General features: G+C 37.7%; 1 protein-coding gene and 1 non-coding gene across 2 annotated transcripts in view; one reads left to right on the top strand and one right to left on the bottom strand.

The window, feature by feature from the left end:
* LOC126416078 (focal adhesion kinase 1) overlaps positions 1–9,413 on the bottom strand; it is a 754,036-nt gene extending 744,623 nt beyond the window's left edge. The window contains exons 1-2 of the mRNA XM_050083563.1: positions 9,151–9,413; positions 7,787–7,834 (exon numbers count right to left, since the gene is read on the bottom strand). The gene's annotated coding sequence lies outside the window, so the exon portion shown is untranslated. The remainder of the gene's footprint in view (positions 1–7,786; positions 7,835–9,150) is intronic.
* On the top strand, positions 4,120–4,194 carry Trnas-cga (transfer RNA serine (anticodon CGA)). The gene has a single exon. It is a non-coding gene; the product is annotated as a tRNA-Ser (tRNA).
* Positions 9,414–27,211: the final 17,798 nt, after the last annotated feature.

The raw sequence follows: 27,211 nt of genomic DNA, 5'->3' as shown, positions 1-27,211 counted from the left end.
TCTTGAACGTGAATGACCACTCACTGTATATCGACGTGTTATAAAAAAGTGTGTAAATTCAAATATGTGTTGACTACGTATGCTGAATAGCCTTATTCTTCCAAGCTAGGAAGAGATGTTTTTTTTCAATTTTAATGATTTTTGAATAACAATGAAAAGCCTATGAGTGATACATCAATTTTGGCTTTTTTCGAGACGCTCCTTTGAAAGTTATTTGTGAGAAGTCTATGATGGAAAATATTAAGCACGTCAGAACATATACCGAAAATTTCATGTATCTTAGAAAAATTGTTTGAATTATATTTCTGGAAAATTTGAAAGAGGGAAAGCTTAATTTCTTTAGCGGCTAATCTTGAACAATCTCTTGAAATAGTTTCACTTAATTCCTTGAGTTGAAATTTGACTTTGGTGGTAGCTCAAGCGTTAATATCAGTTACATGAAGAATAACGGAGCCTGCATTCCAACCGAAAGTATTAAATGATTTTTTTTTTTGTAGAAAAACATTTTGAAGTGATATATATTATGTGGCTGCAAACTCAAAATGTGCGGCTGATCGAATTCTGCAGCACGACGTCTCAATTTTTGTGGAACATCTAAAGAATTCTCTCACTGCGGCAATGATTTACATCAAGTTTTAGAAGCAGTCCCCTCTTGGCTGGACAGACTAAGCGATCCTGCTGTATATAAGAAGAGAAAGAAAACTATTTTCAGTTAATAATAATATAAAGTACATACGAAGAAATATTTGTATGGGGGGTAATGCCGCCAATTAACACGGACACTTATCTCTACGAAATAAGCTAGCTGGATGATATTAACTATTTTCTAACGCATCCGAAGGGAGAATACAGCGCTTATTTACGGCCAAGGGAAACTGGCTCACCTTATCGGCACGTATACGATGACGGGTACTCAACTGCGTGGGGGCAATGAAGACAAGATAGCATTTAAGTATCCACATTACGCCAAGTAAGAGAGCACGCATCCGATGGAGTGCATCAGCGCGATCAATGTCGGAACAGGACATCTCACTTGACGTCAGGTTTCGGCTGTTTGTTACCAACTGGTAGCTGCTACTTACCAGTAGTAATAAAAGCCGCAACTGACAGCTGCCTCGATGAATTATTTTAGCGTGTGGATATACATCACACAAAAATAATATTACAATTATCTCAAACTACAGGCTAATGTACTGGCCACGAAGATTGTCTACTGATACCTTCGTCTTCACCAGTAAGTCGATGATGATGATTAGGGTTGAGGGGGCGCTTGACATCATGGTCATTAGTGCCCTGACGAAAACTCAAATCTCATGGGTGGGGGCGAAGGCTGTCCCCACATGTGGACCAGTTTATAATCTATTAACGTCTGCCGCCCTTCCCTACCAGCTTAGGGATGAGGCCTGACAGTTCACAAAATTTCGCCACTCTGTTAACACTGGTATCGGTATCTACGAGGATGGTAGGCAGATCTTAAGCGAGACCGAGGGCTGCCCTAATATCAGTATGACACACAACACACGTAGCCACAATATGCTGAACTGAAAGTGGCACGTCACAAATTTCACAGAATGCTGGATTCTCCCGTCGCAGGAGGAAGGCGTGTGTGAAAGGGCTATAGCCGATGCGCAGTCTGGTAAGCAAAACCTCCTTCCAGCGGCGAGGCTAATACGAAGTCTGCCAAGCCTTTGTGGTCGAGTTGAGCGACCGCAGTTTGTTGTCTGTCAGCTGCAAACATTCAGTCTCCCACTGACGCATGATGCATTTGTCACAAAATGACAATGGCGTGCAACGGGATGGGATATTGACGGACAGCACCATCCCAATATGCTTCCTTGGTAACTTTATCAGCCGTGTCGTTGCCCTGTATCCCAATATGGCCAGGTAGCAAGAGGACATTCTTCAATTACAGGCGAGCAGTCTGCTTTTCAGCGCCACAGTCAAAACTTTGTGAGTGAAGATATTTTCTTCCCTTTGTGCAAAGACACGACAGACCTTCAATTCTGGTTCTTATTCGGTTAAGAAAGGACCAGATGTTGCACGGCAATTCAAAGCCAGTTGGCTTGGTCGGTATGCATAGCATCTTAAGTTATTCAGTCGTAACATTAATCTGCCACGTGTGTCTCGGGCATTAAAGCCGTTTCCAACTTTTTTGAGGTATCCAGGGGTAGGTGACGAGAATGAAACCTACCAGTGTTGATTCTCAGAATGTTTGCACGAACATTTGTATTAGGGCAGTTTCTCACTGCTGAAATGGAGGTGGTATGTGGCTAAGTACTGGTAGTCAGAAAGTAGGTATGGGTCTCATGCTATAAATTATCAGACTAATTGCCCTTAAATTAAGGCAATTCCTTGGGTATGCTTGACGCTACTTTAGCTTCAACATTAAAAACGATGTACTGAGTTCCTCTTTGCTGGGAAGTATTTAATTCACGCTATACTCGCTATGGTCATATTTATTTCGCAGACATTATTGTAAGCTGTGTTGAAGATTTGCAGCAAGTTAAGAAACAAGCCTCGACTGCGCTGTTTAATCCTTCAGGACCTCGCGAAGAATAGAGCTGGACCTCACGCGACAGGTGCCTAATCTGAAATGACAAAAGCCATGGGAAAGCAATATGCACATATGCAGATGGCGGTAGCATCGTACGTACAAGATATAAAAGGACAGTGCATTGGCGGAGCTGTCATCTGCACTCACCTGATTCATGTGAAAAGGTTTCCGACGTGATTATGGCTGCACGTCGGAAATTAAGAGACTTTGGAACGCGGAATGGTAGTTGGAGCTAGACATATGGTACATTCCATTTCGGTAATCGTCAGGGAAATCAATAAATCAATTTTCCGAGATCAACAGTGTCCACAGTGTGCCGAAAATACTAAATTTCAGACATTATCTCTCACCACGGACAATGCAGTGGCCGATGGCCTTCACTTAACTACCGAGAACAGCACTATTTGCGGAAATACGGAAGCGTCCGATCCCGCCCGTCTGCTTTGACCCATGACGTCACAAATATGGCGGAAACAAAAACAAACACACACACTTTCCACAAGAAGCCTAATGACGCGAACGGGACAAGCGCGGGAAATGGGGTGTTTTGGGTGGGGGCAAACTAAATATAAACAAATTTAGACGCCTTGCGTAGCTACAACGTGTAAGTGAAGACAGCCATGCATAAATACCCACCCACCTCCCCAGGGGTCGTAACCCCTGCAACCTATAGAAGATAAAGATGCTTCAGTAGCTAATTAGTGTTTTTTGTATTTAAAAAAAAAAATCTCACGGGATAGAACGAACAGATCAGAAAGATAAATATAATAAACTAAAACAGAAATTGGAGGAAACAGATAATTAAAATAAGTAATAAGTGTTTTTAAATTTAAAAAAAATATCTCACGAGATAGAACGATCAGATCAGAAAAGTAAATAAAATAAGATAAAACAGAACTGGAGACAGCCACACTCAAACCAAACTCCGCGCCGTCATGACGTCACACACGACAACACCCTTACGTCACGGGTCAAAGCCGACGCGTGGGATCGGACGCTTCTGTTGACCCGTATTTGCGTACAGAGGTCATTGCTATCAGACAAGCACCACCACCTGAAAGCACCGCAGAAATCGATGTGTGACGTACGACGAACGTATCCGTTAGCACAGTGTGGCGGAATCTGGCGTTCATCGGCTATGGGAGCAGACGACTGACGTAAGTACCTTTGCTAGCACCTGGGCTAGCGATCATATCAGATGAACTCTAGACGAATGGAAAACCGTGACCTGGTCAGATGAGTCTCAATTTGAGTTGGTAAGAGCTGATGGTGGGGTTCGAGTGCGATGCAGACCCCACGAAGCCATGGACCCAAGTTGTCAACCAAGCTCCGTGCAAGCTGGCGGTGGCTCCATAATGATGTGGGCTGTAATGAGATTTTCACTCTGCAGCGGAGTGTGCGCTGATATGAAACTTCCTGGCAGATTAAAACTGTGTGCCCGACCGAGAATCGAACTCGGGACCTTTGCCTTTCGCGGGCAAGTGCTCTACCATCTGAGCTAAGTTTGGAAGGTAGGAGACGAGATACTGGCATAAGTAAAGCTGTGAGTACCGGGCGTGAGTCGTGCTTCGGTAGCTCAGTTGGTAGAGCACTTGCCCGCGAAAGGCAAAGGTCCCGAGTTCGAGTCTCGGTCGAGCGCACAGTTTTAATCTGCCAGGAAGTTTCAGATGTGGGCTGTGTTTACATGGAATGGACTGGTTCTTATGGTCCAACTGAACGGATCATTGACTGGAAATGGTTATGTTCCGCTACTTGGAGACCATTTGTAGCCACTCATGGACTTCATGTTCCTAAACAACGACGGAGTTTTTATGGACGACAATGCGCCGTGTCAGCGGTTTGAAGAACATTCTGGAGAATTCGAGCTAATGATTTGGGTACCCAAATCTTCCGACATGAATCCCATCGAAAATTTATGGGACAGGTCAGTTCGTGCACAAAATCCTGCACCGTCAACACTTTCACAACTATGGACATCTATAGAGGTATGTCGCTCAATATTTCTGCAGGAAACTTCCAACGACTTCTCGAGTCGTTGCCATCTCGAGTTGCTGCACTACGACGGGGCAAAAGGAGGTCCGGAACGATATTACGAGATATCCCATGACTTTTGTCACCTCAGCGTATTAGAGTTCCACTCAACCAAAACTACGGTTTGATAGTTTTAGGTACAGTACATAAATGCCGTAGTAAATGGCTGGATTAACAGTATTACTGGTAGTATTGGCAAGGAAAGAAACATAAATGTGTAAGAGAGAAACTGGGAACCTCTGTTTGCGTCTTTGTTTGCTTTACACGTAATTAGAGCCCACACATCAAATACTTTTAGCTTACAGTGTATTTATATCCTTACAGAATATACATTGCATTTGGTAAGTAACAGAAATTAGTTGATCGCATAACTTCTGCACTTTGGTACTTCGTACTCAACAGAACGTTCTTCATAATGATGAAGTGCAGGTGTTTCCTGTTACTACCGATAAATGAGAAAGTTGTTTATGGCTAACAGAAGCACGTTTATGCAAGTTCGTTGAAGTACTGAAGCGATGTTAATATATTTTTATTTCGCGTTTTTTTTAATTTTATTTTTTTGTAAAGGAAATAGTATTATTTAGCGCCATATGATAAATCGGTATTGTTTTCTTTATTTTTACTACAATATCCCTCCGTTTCACGCTACAAATCAACGATTTTCAAATAAAACCCCGATTAAATATTGACAATTTCACTTTTGTTATAAATACTGTTTATTTTTAAGTAGTAACCAGTAGAATAAGACGTAGAACAAAAATGTTCCGTAGGCTATCGGAAACTTTATGTAGCCTCATCAGTTTCCTATTTTTAGGGGAATCTAGTAAGACACTGAGTGCGATCGTTATGAGGTACGCCCAATAGGTATGCAACACTCCTAACGTACAGATAATGCGGGTACGATCTTAACTGGCCAAAACTACTAGGAAAACTATCGTAATCTATGCTTATTTATGGTGGTCTGTGGTAGCCTATTTTAGTTTTACAACTCTAGTGCTTATGAAACTCGTGTAGATGCTAAGTAGCTCAACATTCTGGAAACGAAACCATGTTAACAACTCTGCAACAAACTGGCGTCAGCTATTAGGATCTGCAGGTCTGCTCATATGTCCTGTACGCATTCTATGAACTCTTCTAGAGGGACAATTCTCCCATACAATCGACATTCGTTCTAATAGGCACTACGTAAGAGCTGCTGCCCTTCTCCCTATCAAACTGATAAGAGTTACTTTTCGATTTCTCAGTATTGTTTCTCTAAATCCGTCATTTTTGTATGCATGGGAGGATCATACGTCACATTACTAAAAATGACTGCAACTACTGCAGGAGCCTTCTGAATCCTTAGAAACGAGAACTCAAAACTGTTCAGTATTATTTGTAGAGAAATTCTATATTCCAATAGCTACCTCACACAGGTCTTTTTATGTTTCAACATGACTATTACATGTATTTAATACCCCTCTCATGTAAAAATCTAAGGATGCATGTAGCAGTCAATGTATAGTGTTACATGTTATTTTTTCTGGTGCATCTTACAGTCATATAGGAATTGAAATACGTGACAACAATAAACTGAAACATCATCAATAATAATTTCATTTCTGCTGACACCTCTGATCGGTGTTAACTTCATACTGAATTTCACACTTTTTCTCCCTGCTGCAACGAAACACATAGCAGTTACTACCATCATTCTGGTATGCAAACGTATTCTTGTTTTGTGTTTAGCAGTTACTACCATCATTATGGTATGAAAAATAAAACAAATTAAATGTATTCTTGTTTTGTGTTTTGTAACATTTCTACCGTAGTCTGACTATTACTCAATATCCACAAATCCCTAGCATAATTTCAAAGTAACTCAACAACTTTGATTAGCATTAATTTGTCATGTGACACTCATTGTATTTCTAGTAATCCCTTACAAGGACATAATAAAATCATAAAAAAAGATAGAAAATTTTTTGCTAGCAATTTCTAACAGCAGTAATATATTGTTTGGAATGAATGGGATGAAACTGTATTAATAGTCTTTTATTATTATTGGCTTTGGTATTTTTTTCTGACATGTTCTACATCCTGGAGGATCTCATCACTGTGGAGCTATTGGACTGAAAATTACATCTGGTCTAATTTAATCTACTATCATATCAGCATAAAAAGATCAATTACTGATCATATCAAATCATTTATCAACATGGAAATCAATGTGAGTCCTATCTACACTGCAACACTTATACAGAAAACCAACTGCTGTCTTAGGACAAAATATGGCATAATCTATTAGAATTCATGGTTAAAACTGCACTTGTGATAAGAAATCAGATGGTTTTCTGTAGATGTGTAACAGCGCAGATAAGAAATGTATCATACGGACTTCCATACTGATAATTGATAGGGCATGAGATTAATAATCTTTTCATACAGATATGACGGCACACTACCAAAATGGGTAGTAATAAAGAGCCGCCCGGTCTAAGGCACTGCAGTCATGGACTGTGCAGCTGGTCCTGGCGGAGGTTCGAGTCCTCCCTCGGGCATGGGTGTGTGCGTTTGTCCTTAGGATAATTTAGGTTAAGTAGTGAGTAAGTTTAGGGACTGATGACCTTAGCAGTTAAGTCCCATACGATTTCACACACATTTGAACATGAATCCAAGTAAATTTGTGTACCATTCATAAAATAGCACAAGTTTCACCTAATTTCATATTCAGTAGTGTGTAGATCATGAGATAACTTGACTAATTTGAAACAAATTCCATTTACTGTGCTTTTATTTTGTACCGTCTGGTTAATTCAATTTCTCTAGTTCATTTCCTTTAAACCAAAGCACTTTAATCTAGCAGAATGAGTACTTCAGTATTGCTATCTTGTTACAACATCCTAATAAATGGCTTCAACTAATAGTGACGAAACAATACTTCAGCAGAATATTTCACGTTAAATTATAACTTGATATTCTGCACATAATGTCAAAAGAAAAAGTCAGCTGAAATGTGGTATATCTCGAGAAATATCACAAGTAGAACCCCTAAAGTTGTTGTTGGTACACTTCATGGAAGGAACCAGCCATGGCTGTCACTGCCTGCTAATGTAAAACTTGACTCACTCAGCATCCTCGAAGGCCCTCCTTCAACATGGGACTGACAGAACATGATGTGAGAATGGGTTGATGTTACGTCATGATCCACAAGACACTCACCTCACAATGTAGCAGCAGTGCCAAAGAGCTGGTTGAGCTTGAGTGAACCTGTAAATATTACATCTTCCATCAGACCATAACATGTTTTCAGTTTTTCATGTCACTCAATAACAGATCATATCCCATATTTTTATTATATTGGAAATTGTTTATTTGGCAACAAGTTGCTGTAAAATTTCCCACAAACCTACTCAAGTATAAAAATAAACATAAATGATTACATGATATTTTCAAGATAAGAGAAGACTTTGTAAAACACGTCATATAGACAATGGGCAGTAAAATGTATAAATACTGATGCTGCATATTATTTTGAACATTGATACTTGAGAATTAAGTGTACTGTTATCGGAGATCAGATTATTAGGGCTGCTTTTCTCAATTAACATTGGATGAAAACGCTATACATACCGGAAAGACAACAAAAATATTTTATAGGGAGTCATTCTTAACAGATATTGTAAAAGGTGGATTCTTTTTTGCAAATTTGGTATAATTCTTATAAGTCATTGTTGACTTGTAATACTGTAGGAGTTTATAATTATTGGAGTTCTAGGCTATATTAAGTTCGTCAGTAGCTTAAAGTATTAAAAAGATAATTAGCAATGTTTCGGCAATAAACAGTTTCAGTTTACCTCAGCACCGACTAGTAGTTGTACTATCAGATCTCTAAGGCAGAATCGCTTGCACTGTTAACAGGGGACAATGTGAAGATACAAAAGTGAAATTACATATACATGCGTACAGACACCGAGAAAATCCATATCATTGTCTTCTGATCCAGAGTCGTTTATCTAGTAAAAATAAACAGAAACTGTGAGATGTCACCAAATAATGGCTATTCATAAAGAATAGAAAAGCAGGCATTTGAACATAATGCAGAAGTAGGGACAGGGCTGTGAGCATACATGTATAGCTTTGTTTTAGATATTAGCTCTTTGACATCCAGTTTACCGTGCTCACTTAAGGATTGTTGTATATTCATGGTTTTCTGCTACCTGACAATCAGGCTTGAATCTATAACATCAATTACAAGCTCACTGGAGAAAAACTATTAAGTTGTAATAACCCTTTTCTAACAGTCAACCTCATCAAAAAATTCGTTTCTTTTCACAGTGCACATGGTTTTGTTACGACGCTCATTAAAACTCACTTTACCTAAGATGTAGGGAAATATCAAATTCGTCCCTATAAATCAAAGTGTTTATGAAAACGACTTGCCGGACTTCAAAATCTGCATGCAGCGGATTCTGATATTATAAGGTTTAATCAGCAATTACTTCGTGAAAGCTAGAGCGCCTGGAGTGAGGCGAAATTTAATATTATTTCCGTGTTGGGTATCATGCATCAGGTAGGTAACGCACCTGCAGGCAACCTCGGCGAGCACTGGGGATTCCAACCTAAAACATTAATGTCATAAACAGATAGCCCGGGGGTACGCTCTTGAGCACCAAGCAGAAACACACATGTAATTAGTCTTGCACAAGCAATGTTAGTACAGTAATCACGATCGGACGTGTAAACAAAACAAGAGCCGTCGATATCCGCAATGCAGTTATTGTAACAACTAACTAACAGTACCGAATAGCGGAACAATCACACAAAATGTCGAACACAGGTGTAAACATTCACCGCCATTGACTTTTAATTCAAAACACAGAGCATATCGCCATCTACCGCTACTGGTGCGTACTAGAGCCAATCCTTAATGTCTCGATCCTTCCTCCATCTAGCGATTACATTTGAAAGCATTTGTCAGTACCATGATATGGGATTATATGCGACAACCACACACATACAGTATTAAGACAACAATAATAATAGTAATGCATCGCATGTGCGTATTTAGCTGCGAAAACAGCGGTTCCGTAGATATTAACATACACGTCTCTGCAAAGTCTCGTAGCCTCCCATTGTTATAACTGGGTCCTTTCGATTATATAAATGCATTTCTCCTATGAACTAAATGCGTTTTGTAGCCCTAAAAACAGTAGTGTACTTTTGCAAGAGCATTGTCAGATGGGCCTACATCAGTTGTGTGAACCGCGGATGCGCTGTTGATCTGAAATCGGAATGTACGCAAAAACACACTAATAAATTGATTATACATGGAAGATACTCTTACAGTAGCTCAGGGTAACTTTTGAGAATCACAATACTGAATACTGCTATGACAATATATTACATTTGCCCCTTATTATGAATTTGCAGTACACATAGTCCTTAGTTATGAAGTCATTTGTTAGTATGACATTTATTTATTTGTTCGTCCATAGACCATTTAGTACAGTAGTATTGGACATGACAGAAAGATGACAGATGATATACACGCATATAACATTAACATCGTACGCTGTGGATAATGTGAGGATAGGGGCAGGAAATCGAAGGAACCATCCCAGCATTCACGTTAGCAACAAGAAGAAACCCTTGGAAAAACCAAGTCAGGATGGCCAAACGGGGAATAGACCCCAGGTCTTCCAAATGCGACTCCAGTACGTTTATTAAGAATGGGTCAGCCCATTGTCTGCATTGTGAGTGCAACATGCACAATAGAGAGATTACTGAACAAGATATTTTGAAAATAAAATACTACAAAAAAGTGAAAACATACGAACACATTACATAACACTGCAGAAAAGTAGCCTACAAGTAAATCAAAGATGTAGGTAAATCAAGAAATTTTCATATAAAATACTAATCAAAACACATGATCCCATTAGCACAATAGCTCAATATGTAGCACTGCTAAAAAGTATGAAACAGGAACACACAAAATCCTACCGGCACTGTAACCATCACAAATAGACCAGCATCAGATGTCTTCTCGGCTGTGGTGTATTACACTGTATTTGAAACAGAGGAAACGGAAAACCAACAGTACTAGACATGGGCACACTTTTCAAGCTATACAAAAGGACTACAATATTACTGTTATAACGAAAATAGAAACTGAACTAATATAATTTCCTTGGGTTTTCCGTGTTAACTCAGTCGGATGGAAAGCCAAAAGTATAGTTGTTCAATGCGCTACAGACCAATTTCTATCATTCCTATTCTAGCTGAAGTTATGGAGACTGTTATGAAACTCCAGTTACAGAATTATTTTGAAGTAAATAAGCTCTTCCAGGACACACAGCATGGTTTTCGCAAGGGAAAGTCAACATTTACGGCAGCACTGGACTTAACCAGAAAAATAAGGCAAGGATTCGAAGACAGAGAAAGGGTAGCACTGACACTCTGTGATCTTAGCAAGGCATTTGTCTGCATTTCCCACAAGATACTGCACAATAAATTGAAGTGTTATGGTGTCCGAGGTGTTGTTCTGGCAACTTTTCAGTCTTATCTGGAAAACCGGAGTCAAGTGGTATCAATTCATGGAGCAACATCATAAGAACAAAAGCTGGAATATGGAGTACCCCAAGGGCCTCTCCTGTTCCTTATTTATGTCAATGATATGGGTTATAACAACAATATGTTAAAGTTTGCTGATGACACCACCCTTTTTGCCAAAGGAAGAACTGCTGCAGAATCACTCCAAGAAACAGATGTACTCTTCCAAAACACTAAAGAATGGTTCATAAAAATAAAATGAAAATGAATGAAGAAAATACACAACATCTGATATGCACCCTTAACAACATCGGATGCCATGATAATATGGAGGCTGTCAAACTGTTGGGCTTCATGATAGACAGGAAACTAGCAATGAACGAACGCACAGTGTACGTGTGCTCCAAGCTCTCCCGTGTAATATACCTTCTGAGGAGGTTAAAAGGTGTATTGAGTGACCAATATCTCATAACAGTATATTATACCCTATTCCGTAGCCATATCAATTATGGCCTACTGTTATGGGGACATTCATTTAATTCTCATTATGTTTGGGGTTTTGTTTGCTTTTATGTCTGTTGGGAGGTGGCTGTATATTTTAATGCCCATACACCTAATCCCATTCGTATATTATTTTGTGTTGTGAACTATAATTTGCAATTGGGTTTTGTTTCTGGTGCCATGTGTGTGGCAGTCTGCATTTCTATGGAGGGATTGCGAGTGTTGTACGGTAAAACAGGCTAGTTCCACTCTATAGAGGCATGGCAGTGACAGGAGTTTTAACTGTTGAAACAGTGGTTTACAGTGTTCAGTTCTTTCCTACATTTCATTATTCTTACCACTTGTTTTTGTAACTTGAAAATTGTGAGAGAATCAGAGTTATTTCCCCTGAAGATTAGGCCACAGCACAAGACAGACTCAAACAGCTTCAAGGCATCTACACTGGCTGTGTCTTATAATGATCTTAATAGATAACATATTTTATTAAGCTTTTGTGACAGTGCCTCAAGATGTGGTTTTCAATTTAGGGTGTTACTGATAGTAAGCCCAAGAAATTTGGTGTTCTGCCTGTCTATAATGTCATCTTTGTCTATAACTATAACTGATTTTGGCTAGTTTGGATGTTCATACTTACAGTTTTTTGAGTGTTTATGAGTAGACTATTTGCTTCAAACCAAGATTGTAACTGACAAGTAGTTTCATTGACTGCATCTTGCAGTGTGTCACCTCTACTGGTTACCAGGATATTTGTGTCATCGGCATACAGAACGGAGCTGGCATTTGGTATGTGTTCTGGGAGATCATTTATGAACAATATGAAAAGTACAGGGCCAAGAACAGATCCCTGAGGGACACCATTTGTTGTATGTAGTGTATCTGACCTGCAGTGCCTGGAGTGTCTTTGGTTTTCTTATTTCTACATATTGCTTTCTTTCACTAAGGTAGCTACAGAACCAATTGTGGGCTGCACCTCTAATCCCATACTTCTGGAGTTTCATAAGAAGCAGCTTGTTGTCGATCATGTCAAATGCCTTGGACTGATCAAGAAATATACCGACAGCAGGTTGTTTATGGTCAATGAAACTTGAGCACCTTTCTAGAAATGCATACAAAGCACATGTGGTGGACCTATTTTTCCAAAATCCATATTGGGTAAATGTGATTATGTTGTTAGAATTTAAAAATGTTTCTAATCTAATTGACATACAGTATTCAAATATTTTTGAGAAGGCAGATAGTATAGCAATTGGCCTATAGTTTGCCATATCTGTTTTCTCTCCCTTCTTGTAGAGAAGTATAATTTTAGCAAGTTTGAGCTGGTTTGGAAATGTTTCCTCTAGAAATGAGGTATTTATGATCTTTGACAGGCGTCTACTGATGTAATTTGAACGCTTATGAAGTAAGAAGCAGGGTATCATATCATGCCCTGCAGAATAAATCACTTTAGTTCTTTTTAAAATAATGTCTTCAATTTGATATGGTGTTGTAGGAGATAGGAAAAAGGAGTTCAGAGGAGTATTATTTTTGAGAAGAGAGTGTGCAGTGCTTGGAGAGTTAGTCAGGAGATTTGTAGGAAGAGAGTTTACAGTATTTGAAGAGTTGGTTAGGAGGTTTTTGGAAATTACTGAAAAATAGCTGTTGAATTTGTTGGCAATTTTATGTGCATTTTCAGTCTTTTGTCCTTCTATATTTAGTGTGATTTTATCCTCTATCCTTAAGTTTCTACCAGTCTGTTCATTTACTATTCCCCGACTGTCTTACATTTGATGGAAGAGCACCTAATTGTTTTATCATTATGAGCTTTTTTAGCCCATTTGATAATTCTCCTGTATGCGGTTTTGTAATTTTTATAGTATACCTTGAACTCTTTGGATTTGCCACTGTCCAATTTGCTAAGTCTGTGCAGCATTCGTATCTTTTCTGATGAAGTTTTAATACCTTTTGTGACCCACGCATTCTGTTTTTTGTTAGTGATAGTCTTTGTTTTCTCTGGGAAATGGCAATTAAAGTAATATTCAAATATCTGCAGAAAATTGTCATATTTTTCATTTGTAGTCAAAGAAGTGAATACACCTTGCCAGTCTTCTTTCTTTAAGCTGAGTACAAAGTTATTTATGTTACTGTCACTATTACTTCTACACTTAATAACTGTTTTTCCTGTTGGGAGTACATTGAGTGGTGGATTAAAATATATTGTTAGTGCACTGTGATCTGAAAAACCAACATATATAATTTTTACAGTGCAATCTGTGTTAGTGGTATCCTGATCAAGACAGCTGTTTAATCTCGTTGGACATATAACTTTCATATTTAAGTTGAATGACACCATTAAATATACTAATTGCGATGTTCAATGTTGAGATCACCACATATTATTATATTTTTTGAATTATTGTGACATTCTTTTTCTAGCAATAGTGCAATGTTTCTGAGGAAGACATAAAAGTTACCACTAGGTGATCTATACACACACATTAAATACATATTTATGTTGGCAAGTACTACCCCAGCTATTTCAGTGTGTTTGTCTAAGGAATATAGTTCACAGGGATGGAAAGGTTCACAGCTAATGCTATTTCTTATGTAGACACAAGTACCACCACCTTTGTAATTTTTCCTAGAATAGTGGTGAACTAATCTGAAATTTTGAATATACTGATAAGGTAATTCTGACTCTTTTAGCCAGTGTTCACCAATACACAGTAAGTGCATGTCTGACAAAATGTTAGTATCACTCATAAGAATTTCAAGTTCACTTATGTTATTTCTCAATCCTTGCACATTGTGACAGTATATGTTAAGGTTGTCACATTCTTCTACGTGAGGAAGGTTTCTGTTGGGTAGGATGAGTAAAGGGAAGAGAGGCAGGAGGCTGTTAGAGGAGTTGGGGATGAGTATCTAGTGGCTCAGAGGTTTTGCTGGCTACAAATCCAGGAGGGAGGGGTAGCAGGTGCACAGACTAGACATGTCGTGGCTGGGTGCTGGAGCTTATGAGGAACAGCACGTAATGAACATGACATGCAGGCAAGAATTGGGAGGGGGTGATAGGACAGAGAAAAGGGAGTCTGTTGGGTGGAGGGTGGAAGAACAGTAGGTTGATAAGGATTAAGGCCAGGAGGAGTATGAAAGTGAAGGATGTATTGCAATGATAACTCTGATCTGCATATTTCAATAAAGCTGGTGGTAGGGGGAAGGATCCAGATGGTCCAGGTTGTGAAACAGCTATTGAAATTGAGAATTTTTTGCTCAGCTACATATTGTCCCAGTGGGTGGACAAATTTGATCATGGCCACAGTGTGAAAGTGAACATTCATTCTGGTGGACAGCTGGTTGGTTGTCATACCAATGTGAGAAGCTGTGCACTGATTGCAGCAGAGTTGGTGTATGACATAGGTGCTTTCACACATGGTCCTGCTGCTGATGGGATAGCATAAACCATTGACAGGACTGGAGCAGGAAGTGCTAGGTGGGTGGACTGGGCAGGTCTTGCATCTAGGTCTTTCACATGGATATGATGTCTGCAGCAAGAGACTGAGAGAGGGAGTGGTGTAGGGATGGATTAGGATGACAATGGAAGACTACTTTAGGAGGTGTGGAAGGAGCTTGAGTAGGATGTCCCTCATTTCAGGGCACGATGATAGACAATCAAACCCCAGGCAAAGGGTGTGGTTCGGTTGTTCTAGTGCAGTGTGGTACTGGGTGATGATGATGCTCGTTTGTAACTCATTTTTGGTGCTTTTGGGATGATTAGGTTCTGTGAGAATATGGCACAAGAAATCTGTTGGTGGACTATGTTTGAGGCCTAGTGCCTGTCTGTGAAGGTCCTCATGAGATCTTCAGCAGACTGGACAAGGGAGTTCTCATCGCTACAGATGTGCGTTCCACAGATGACCAGGCTGTATTGGAGTGAATTTTTGGTGTGGAGGGATGACTCCTATTGAATTGCGGGTATTGTTGGTGGTTAGTGGGTTATACATGGACAGTGCCATCAGAGAAGTGATGGTAAATGTCCAGAAAGGTAGCACATTGATTCAAGCAAAACAAGGTGAAGTTGATTGGAGTGGAGATGCTGAGGTGGAGGAGGAACAAGGATAGGGTGTCTTGGCCCTGAGTCCAGCTCATGAAGATATCATCAATGAACTTGAATCAGATGAGAGGCTTGGGATTTTGAGTGGTTAGGAAGGTTTCCTCTTGATGGCCCACAAAAAAGTTGGCAAAGGGGTGTCCTTAGCTGTGTATTTAGGTTTCTTTATGTACCTTCTTCCCAAAGGAGAAGTAGTTAATTGTTGGTAAAGGGTGTGAGGAATGAGGTACTGGGTTTGGAGTCTGAAGGACATTGGGAGAGTTTGTGTTCAGTAGCAAGAAGGCAATGGGCATGAGGGGTGTTGGTGTGTAGGTAGGTGGCATGAAGAATGATGACTAGGCAGATGATGGAGAGTCTATGAAGGAAGTGGTTACTATCTTTGATGTGAGAGACAAGGTTTTGTCATTTGGTTGGAGGTGTTAGTGAACAAGAGTGGAAATTCTTTCAACAGGAGCACAAGAACCAGCTACCATGGGGTGGACAGGATTGTTGGATTTATGAATTTTGGGGAGCATGTAGAATGTGACTGTGTGGGGCATTGTTGGTATGAGGAGGATAATGCACTCTGGAGAGAGTTTGTGGGATGGGCCTTTGAATTCAGTAGGAACTGGTGGTTATGTTGGACTTCTGGGATGGGATCCCTACAGCAGAGCTTAGAGGTAGGCAAATCAGACAGTTTGCACAGTGATGGAGCATTTATCTCCAGGGAAGACGATAGAGTTAGGATTTGTTTTGAGGCTGCCATGGAGAGGAAACTCTCTGGCTAGTGACAGGTGTGCATAACCACCTACAGTGTGTCTGGCCGCTAATGCAGAGACACATGTGAACCATTTCTCATCATGATGGGCAGAGAGAGCATGTGTGATTGGCGGAAGCCAAAAAGATGGTAATCCACAAAGTGAGGTGGTAGATGATGAGGTTGTCCAAAATAAGAGCGAAGTCTGGGGTTGGCTAGTTGTGGTGGTTGAAGTAAGAGAGGTAATGGTGTCAAAGCAGAGTCTGTGTCTTGCTCCAGTGGTGGAAGCTGGGGGGTGAGCTTGCTTTTCAGAAGCTTCAATCAAGAGAAATCCATCTGCTGAAAATGTGGTAGTGATTGACTCCAGACCAACATCCAACAACCGTCTATATTGATTGGAGAACACTTCTGGGGGTGTGTCATAGTGGATGCATTGCTCATCTTGTTGTCCTTCCATGAGAAGAAAGTCAGCAATTAGTTTCATTTAGAACTTCCAGGTTGGAACTTTTGCAGGTTCATTTGCAATATAATTTCATTGTCATCCGATTTATAATGAATCTGTACCAATAGAGTATGATACATATTCTGATTGGCAAAATTTCCGATTCCATTCATTTTTTTCAAAAACTGCAAATCTAGTGTTCAAAAAGGAAGCCTGTAGGATAGATATTTTGTTTGTAAAAATTTATTTGAAATTTCTTTCCCTTTCATATTATCTGTAATATGAATTTTAAGAACATTAATTGTCCAATAAATTTCATTTCTTTATTTTGATTGTAAATGGTACGTATTCCACATTTTGAAATATTTGACTATGGAAATTCATCATAGCATTCACTATCCATAAAAATAAAATCTGCTTCAATTTTTCATAAATGCCAGAAAAGATCATGATGTTAATATCGTGAAAATGTATCTTTAATGCTTTGTGCCAACAAGTTTTGATATTTTAGTTCACTTTTTCTCAGTATGTGTCACTGAATAATGGAGAGAGACAGTGGTGTAAATTCAACTGTTGGACTCACTTCCATATGACATGGAATGGAGTTTTACCTGTTTAACTGATGACTGTGAACACAATGTTTAATGAGAATGTTATTTTTTATAATTCTACAACTGTGAAAAGCAATGCAATCTTATAATTTGTGGAATCATTATCTGTCTTTAGCCAGTAACCAAAGGTTTAAATACAAGAAATTAATCATTGGAGAGTTGGACTTGGAAATAATCTACAATGCTTTTGCATCTGCAAATGAATATTTTCACTGAAACTCTAAAAACCTGGGCCTCCTAATGAATCATATCTCAAAATATAGTTGAATAATGAGGTGAGCCACAAATTACTCCAAATAGATGAATATTGTATTATTATTGTTTTCTAGTTTATGCTACAAGCATCACTGGAACTGTTGTTCTACACTGCTATTTTCTATCACATAATGGTATAGCCTTGATGAAGAATAGTTAATACTTAAATTACACCATTTCAATAATTTCTTGTTGTCAGAATTTCAAATTGTTTATTACCTATTCAGTAAACAATATGGCTAAGACAATTTGAAATTTTGTGTGCAATATGGCTGCTATGTCTCATACTGCATTTTTACAGATTGTTAGTAATATCTTGCTGATTGGACTGTGGGGATGAGACTGTTAGATTCGAGGTCTCATGCTAGTATCCTGTATTGTTGAGAAGACATTAATTTTGCTTATTAGTATTCCAGATAATGAAGAATAACTTATTCTGAAATATTGTTTAAAAAAGGTATTCTGCAGCAAAAAAGGTATAAAAATTTTGGACCTGGACATTATTAAATTTGTGGACCATGTTTGTTTCAAGAATAACCAAAACAATGAATGAAAGTTAAAAAGAACAACAGTGAACTTGAAAACAATGTACAGGAGCTGAAACTGAGATATGTGACTCTTTAGTTCAAAACTTTTTATTTTTGGGCAACATAGTTTTTCAATATGACAGTAAGAATGATGGAAATTGAAGAAAATGTATTTGTGAAGGAAGTTTTAGCTAGATTAGACGACTTGAGATACACATTAAAATCAGAATATGATTGCTTAATGTCTGTTCTATACTAAAATCCAGCTGTAACTATTTAAAACTGGAAGTACAAGGTAAGTTAAAATTAACAATTACGCTAACAGTGACCTTCTGAAATTTGAACTTGTATCTAACATAAGTGTCCAATTAAAATTTTTAAGGATGAATTTAGTCAGAAAAAATTAAACAATTTACAGAAGCAAATATCTCGTTGGATAACACAATAAAAGAAATCAATTCTAAAATCAGTCCTGTTGTTGAAGAGGAACATTTCATTGGGACAGACAATAGTATTCTTGCTGTGCAGGAAACCTCTGATGACACAAATCTATCATCCATGACCTTATCTGTAGTTGATGGTAGTGAAATTTCAAACTATATTTTCAGGGCAGATAGAAATGTTCTTGTTGTGCAGGAAACTTGTGTAGACACAACTTCACCATCTATAAACTTACCTGTAGTGGTATGTAATGACATTTTGGACCATACTTGCTATAGAACAGAATAAAATAGAGTCTTTATTGTCAATGACATGTTATATACAATCATTTGATTGAAACATTGGTGACTCGTCAATGAATAATTCTATGCCTACCTTAGTATAGCTAAAACAAGATACATTAAAATAACGCATGTGAATGCTCCTGGAAGCATATTACAACATAAAAAGATAATTACATGTTGGATTTCTTCCTTTTTCTTAAAATTTTCACAGTGGTTTGAAATCATTCTTTTAAAGTATTTTTGTTTCTGTAGTTTATAAATATAGACATACGTGAAAGACCACATACTTTAATAAAAGTAGTATATATGTTTAGATCCAGATATTTAGATACATAGTTCACATGATACATAGTTTATAAGTATGAACACATATAAAAACAACATATACCTCCATTAAAAGGAAACATAAGCATACGCATAAAACGTAATGTCAAAAAAACAGGAAAATGAAACAAATGTAATATCTTCTACTTGTCTTCCTCGTTTATATCATCATCCACACTGTAGTAGCATTTGCTTTTTAAATATTTTCCAAAGTTTGCACAGGTGGATTCTAGCTTGCAGTCCTTCAACTTTCAATGGATTTTATTGCTAAGCTTCAAAGCCATGTAATATGGAGTATTGTCAAGTAATGTTAGTCTGTGAAAAGGTAGCATGTAATATTGTTTGTGCCTCATTTCCTAAGTATGTGTAAATGAATTTCCCTCAAAAACATGTGGGTTTTTTAATTCAAAGAGAAGTGTTTCATTTATAAACATGGAAGGAATTGCCAGTAAGTCAAGGCTTGCAAATAAATGTTTGCATGATTTCCTATTGTTTGTCCCAGTCATAGCTCTGATAACTTTTTTCTGTAGCTTGAACACTCTGAGGATGCTTCTTTTTTCAACTCCACAAAAAATTATACCATATCTTACAACTGATATAAAATATGCATGATACACAATTTTCCTAACAGCTAAGTCAGTTACTTTATTCAGAACCCTCATTGCATAAACAAAACTGTTTAACTGCAACAGTAAGCAATCCACATGATCAGTTCATGACTAGTTTTTGTTTATGGTCACTCCGAGAAATTTGACAGAATGTGCAGTTATCAGTTCTCTGCCTTCATAACTTAACTATGTTACATATTCAACAGTTTTATTTATTTATTTATTTATCCATCTTTAAGCATTTACATGCAATCGATGTTGTCATGAGTGTACAATTTTTGTTTTTGTTAAGTTTAGTTTTATAGCACTATTATCTATCCAATTTTCTAGTTCTTGAAGAGACTGTTTTGTTTTCTGTGCTAATACTTCAGTGTTTTTACAGCATACTACTGCTGTTGAGTCATCTGCATACAGAATCGTATCTGAAGTTACTGTACGTGGCATGTCATTTACATAATATAGAAATAGTAATGGGCCTAGTATGGACTCCTGGTGTACACCTGCTTGTATTTACTTCCAACTAGAGCAAGGTTTCTCACCCTTATGTTGTATAACTACCCTGTGCTTCCTATTTTTGAGATATGACTTTAACCAATTTAAATATTTTTCATGGAAGCCATAAGAAGCTAATTTGAGGAGCAGCTGCTTATGGTTTATGATATCAAACGCCTTACTGAGGTCACAGAAGATACTGGATACACTCTCTTTGTTATCAAGGTATTTGCTTATTTTAGTGATTAGTTCATTAACAGCATGCACAGTGCTTCGGCTCTTCCTAAATCCATACTGATTATTAAGAATAATGTTATGTTTTTTGTTATATTTTTCTAGTTGGTTACACACTACATGCTCAAATATTTTAGAAGTAATTGTTAGTACTGATACAGTGTGAAAATTTCCTATCCCCTCTTGTCTGCTCTTTTTGTGGATAGGTCGAACTTCTGCATACTTCAGCCTATCCGGAAGGCAGCCCTCATCAAACGATTGATTTATTATGTGACAGAGTTGGGGTGCAATACTATCACATCCTGCCTTTATTATTTTTGTTGGGACTTCATCTCAGCCCACTATTTGAGATTTTTTTAGGGATTTTATAATGTTAGCCACCTCATAGCAGGATACATGAGTGGATTTGAATTCTACTGAGCTGCGCTGCATTATATTGGGACTTACGTGTGGAGGAGGGAGTTTGTCAATATTGTTAGAAATTATGAAATACCTGTTGAATTCTTCTCAAATTTGTCTGGATTTTGTAATCATTCCCCATCTATTTCTAATTTATGATTTAAACTTTTTGTTTTTTCTGCACCTATTTCACTCCTGACAATTTTTCATATAGCTTTTGATTTATTTGTGACATCTGATATGTATTTACTGTTTGCCATTTGTTTTGCTTGTTTAACTACTCTACCAAATATTCTTTTGTATTTGTTTACATATGTGGCAAACTCTGCATCGTGGTTGTTCTTTGCTTGCATGTGCAGTTTCCTCTTTTTCATACTAGAGATTCTGATGCCTTCAGTTATCCATGAGTTCTTTTTACAGTTTTTGTCACGTGCTGTTATGAAGGGGAAGCATTCATTGAAAACACTCATGAATTCTGGCATGAAAACATTGTAGTTTGTGTTTACGGAGGCCTGCTTGCTGAAAGACCAGGATGTTTCATTTATTCTTGAGACAAATGTATTTACATTGAGTTGGCTGAAGTTCCTGACTTGTTTCACTGTTACAGTTTTATCTAAATTTGGCAATGAGATAAAAAGGACTGAATGGTCAGATATACTTAATTCTAAGATGAACTTTTCTGTAGCATCATAGTTGATGCTGCTCACAATATTATCTATACATGTTGCAGAAGATGCTGTTATTTTAGTGTACTCACTAAAGTTTAATGTTAAGCCGTTTGTAGGTAACATGTCCTTCAGAGAAATGGCAAACCTGTCATCAGCTCTTACATTTATGTTGAAGTCAGCGCAAATTATGACCTTTGTACATAACTTTTCTACCTGTAATCTATACAATCAGGTTTCACTTTTGTCTAAAAATGCACATGTAGCAGAATAGTCAGGGATATTATATATATTAATAATTAATATGCCATATTCCAAAAATTTCAATGCAGCAGCTTTCAAATAATAGTTCCTTGTTCAAGCAATTAAAAGTCCACTTGACATCAAAGTTTGGTGATTCTTCTAGTAGAATGTACGATCCTCCAAAACCATTTTTTCTACAAAAACTCGCTGCTAAATTGTAACCTGAAAGTGAGTTCATCAAGTTTATATGTTCACTTTTAAGCCAGTGCTCATTTAAGCATATAAATTTTACAGAACTTGTGCTCTCCAGAAATACTTCTAGTTCATACACTTTGTTTCATCATTTCTACTGATAGACTGCCTATGTTAAGATGTATTATGAAATTATTACATTTTAAATCAAACAGAGAAACATTTAATTGGTCATCAAATGTGGCACCTGAGTGGGTCTTTAATTCTATATTGCATTCCATTATTTTGTACTAATTTATCAAAAGGAGAGTAATTAGAAGTAAATGTAAATTACAGGCAGAACTGTATATGGAGAATGTTTAGAGGACAATTGATGACTGTACCTTTATGCTGTTGAACTGACTAACTTAGTTGAGATGTGGATAGATGTGTGTGTTACTAGTGCTGCTAATAACATGACTTGGTTCAAATTTACAAAAAAAAAAAAAACATAACAGGAAGAACACGTATTTCCTGTTATGTGTAACGTGCTATAGAAGTACTGAACAGAGAAGTGATAAAACAAGGGCTTACTATTAAAACAGTGACAGTATTGGAAGCAAGTAGGGACCAGGCTAGTGATATGGAGACACTGCAATGGAGGTACCATCAGAGGATCACAAGCTCTTTTTGTGATGTGAGCTTAGCGAACCCAGGGGTTCAATGCTTGTGCAGTGTTATTGCATGTTTTCTGCAACTCATCTGCTCATCTTTTCACAATTATCGTCTACTGTCTGCTTCTATTTTGTGTAAAAACAATGGACATCTTTTCACAATACTATCTTCTACACCTTTCTTCTATGTTGTATGTAAATTGAGGAGCACTTTTTCAAAAGTCTATTAATGCACTTTCTCAAATGTCAGTAAATGCTCAGTTGTTCAAAATTTAGATTTTTGTAGTTACAAATCTAGCTTTTTGCCATGCATGTCCTATTGAAATGATATTGTCAAAAGTTACCTTCATTGTTGAAAACTACGAGTTTTTGCGAAAATCAGTATTTTCTCGCAGGCAGTTAAAGCAAAAGTCAATAAATGCGACCTGTGCATTGCTTGTGAGAGACCTGAATGGAGGATAACAACATAGGATGTCATTGTCAGTGATACTGTCAGGGATAATGCAAGAGACTTTTCTGTGGGGAGGGGGGGACACTGTAGGCAAGCATCTGCTGCCAGAACCAACAATGGCAATAAACAATGTTAACTCCTGCTTATTGCTCAGTTTGAGCTAGCTTTGTCATGGAGAAGGACTATCAAGAAAGAAACCTGAAGGAAGACTACTAATCAATAAAGTACAGCATAAAGGAAAAAGATACGCAGACAGTACCTGTACATGTTACTACATTGCAAGAAACTTTCAAAAATGTCCAAAGACAAACCCTCAAAAGGGACAAGATCTGGAGAAAAAGAATCAATTAATAACAAATCTACAGGTTGTACAAACTTTATGCAAATAAGTTCTACACGTTAATGGAGGAGGAAAATCCAAATGTCCTTAAAGTATGTTCTGATGTACAACAGAATCAGCCTATACCAAATCTCTCCATAGGTGAAGCATTGTATTCAAGATGGGTTTGGCTATACAATTTGTGCATTATGATTCATTCCTGAATACAGACAAAGGAAAGGACGCTTTTTATATTACTCAGAAACCAGAGGACTGGAATGATGAAACCAAATAACCTCTGCTCTTTTGAATTTTCTCAGAAACCTTGAGGCCTCCCAGCCAGAAAAAGGTTGAAACAAAATTCATTTACTTTCTAAATCCTCTATCACTCAAAATAAAAAATACAGCAATTGACTGATTTTTATTTGGTCCCATTTGATTACATTTTGTATAAAGTGTGTACTTGTAATATAGGACAAGTCAACTTAAACCTATTTGCTTACAGTATTTAATCTGTTTGTTACAATTTAATACATCAAAGTGGCAATACTTATAATAATGTTGCATACATTTTCGCCCATTTTTTGTGTCCTGAAAATAATTTACATACTACATTATACTCATAATTACATTTTTCTCTCAGTATTCATGTTTGCAAGTTACAGTATTTACATATCATAATATGTTCAATTACTTACAGTACATCTATAACAGTAATAGTAGCATTTTTCATTCATTGATACATATACTCTTCTACACTATAAAGTTCTTTTTCTATTAAATAATCCTTTAAAAGTTTTTGGAATGTCTTTTTGCTCAAGTTGTCCAGTAAATTCTTTGGAAGGCACTTTATGAGTTTGACACCTGTGTATCAAGGACCTTTTTCAGCAACTGTCAGTCAGTGTTGTATACTTCTCAGATGGACATTATTTCTTGTTTCACATGTATGAACATTTACATTTATTTCTAGTAGTGTGTTTCCTTTTATAAATGATATTACTGTTTTGTAAATGTTTAAAAATGGAAATGTCAGTATTTTTAGGCTATGGAAAACAGTTCTGCATGAGTCTCTTTGTTTCTTGTTCAAGATGGTCCCAACAGCCTTCTTTTACAATATAAATATTCTTTTTGCATTTTTGCTGCTGGAATTTCCCCAAACAGTAATTCCATATTGTAGGTATGACTCAAATAGAGCATGGTACACTCTCCTTGTTGGCATAATGTGCAAGCTGTTTCATAAAAAATATTTCAGTGCTTAATTGACAGCAAACATTAGCCATATGTTGACTCCATTGGAGCTGATTGTCAACTGTAGCCCCAAAAATTTAATAGTGGTAACTTCTTCCAGTCTTGTTTCATGTATGAATATACCTATGTGCTCTTTCTTCTCTCTACGTGTGAACACCATGAACATTGCCTTTTTTAGATTTAAAATTGAGTCATTTTGTATAAGCCACTGTACTGTGTTATTTATTGACATAAATGCATTTCTTTCCAGTGTTTCCATTTTTTCTGCATTCATTAGTGTCATGTCATCTGCATATAGGGTGTCCGAAAAGTCTTTCCCTGATTACACAAATTGATAACTCAGGCTAGAAGTAAGATACAAATATGAAACTGGTGTCTAATTGTTTACAAACTATCAAAGTTTTTTTCACACATCAGTAAACTTCCACATGAGCACCCTTGGTAGCACGTAGCACATCTAGGCTCTATTCAACATCACTAGAGGGATCAATTCAACGACTGTGGTTAACCTTTGCCACAGGGTTTCAATATCTGCTACACGTGTTTGGTAGACCTCGTCCTTGACATAACCCCATAAAAATAAGTCTAATTGGGTTATTTCAGGAGAGTGTGGAGGCCAAACCGTTAGCCCATCACGACCAATCCATTGCCCAGGAAAGGTCATAACGAGATAGGCACAGACGTTCAAACCCCAATGAGGCAGTGCACCGTCTTGCTGAAACAAGACATCGGCATGATACTGAAGCAGCTGAGGAACAGTATACAGTTGTAACATGTCCAGATACACTGCAGATGTGATGGTAGCCTCAGTGAAGAAGAATGGCCCGATAAGTCGATCGTGCAATAGTGCGAACCAAACATTCACCTTTGGACTGCCTCTGGTGCACTCCATGACCTCACCAGGGGGTTGTGAACCCCAAATGTGCACATTATGGCGATTCACTACTCCACTTGCAAAAAAGGTCACTTCGTCGGAAAAGGCAATTCGTCTGAGATAACCATCATCATGCTCAATACGTGATAGCATTCTGACCGCAAAGTCATATCGACGTGTACTGTCATTGGGCAACAAGGCCTGAACGATTTGCACTTTGTATGCACAAAACAATAAACGTTTGTGTAAAATGTCATGGAGAGAGCTTTTTGTCATCTGTAATTCACGTGAGGCCCTGCGCACTGATTTCTTTGGACTTCGCAGAAAAGACTGCCTTACAGCTTCCACCCTGTCTGCTGAGGTTCTTGGTCGACCAGATCTCAGAAGGTCAGAACTGATTCTGTGTTCTTGAATCTCTCATACCAGGCTTTAATGCTCTTGACATCAGGTGGATTCCTTCCAAATGTTGTCTGGAAGTGTCTCTGCACTGTGGTTGGTGATCGTGTCTCATGGTACCATGGGACACACTGTGCCTTCTCCTGATTGGTTAACATGGCTTCTTGGGCACTGCACCTCATCCACTGCTTACGTACTGCGAACCTAAAACAGAAAAAAAACTTTGATAGTTGTAAACAATTCAACACAAGTTTCATATTTGTATCTTACTTCTAGCCTGAGTTATCAATTTATGTAATCAGGGAAAGACTTTTCGGACACCCTGTACTTTTTTATCTTACTCACTGACATCAATGGTGTTTACAAATGGGTTGAACAAAAGTGGGCCAAGTACAGATCCTTGAGTCACTCTGTACTTAATATTTCTGATTTCAGATCTGCATCCAGTTTCTGTTTCCACATACTACTTTCTGTTGCTGATGTATGATTTTGTCCACTTGGTTGCATGTTCGCGAATACCATAGCTTTCAACTTTTTCAATAAGGGTAGTGTGGGTGGTTGTGCTAAACACTTTAGACAACTCCAGAAACATAGCAGACACAGAGTTTCTTCTGCCTAATGCATCTATAATGAATTCTGTGAGGCTTGAGATGGCAGTTTCTGTAGATTTCTTTTTTGGAAACCATGTTGTGCAGGAATCAGGATACTGTGTTTCTCCAGGAATGTGGTCAACTTACTGTGCATTAGCATCTCTAGTATTTTTGAGAAACCAGAAATTAAAGACACTGGTCTGTAGTTATTTGGATCACTTTTGTCTCCTTTCTGAAATATTGGTGCTACTTTGTTTACTTTTAATTTTTCTGTGAATACTCCTTCTCTAAATGAGCAGTTTGTAATATCCAAAAGAGACTTGATTATTTCTTCATTCGTATGTTTTATTAAATAATTTGATACTTCATCATCTCCTGCAAACTTTTTGGGTTTTAATTTTAGGATTATTTTTATGAGTTCTTTTTTTGTCACTGGTTGCAGGAACATTGAATGGGATGGTTGGCCAAGTGTTTTAGCATGTTTCAACCACTGATGATTTGTTTCCCCTATTAACTTTTGTAC

The sequence above is a fragment of the Schistocerca serialis genome, chromosome 8 (assembly GCF_023864345.2).
Source record: "Schistocerca serialis cubense isolate TAMUIC-IGC-003099 chromosome 8, iqSchSeri2.2, whole genome shotgun sequence".
NCBI classification, from domain to species: Eukaryota; Metazoa; Arthropoda; class Insecta; order Orthoptera; family Acrididae; genus Schistocerca; species Schistocerca serialis.
The sequence above is the reverse complement of the archived record's forward strand: the minus strand, read 5'-3'. Positions and strand labels throughout refer to the sequence as shown.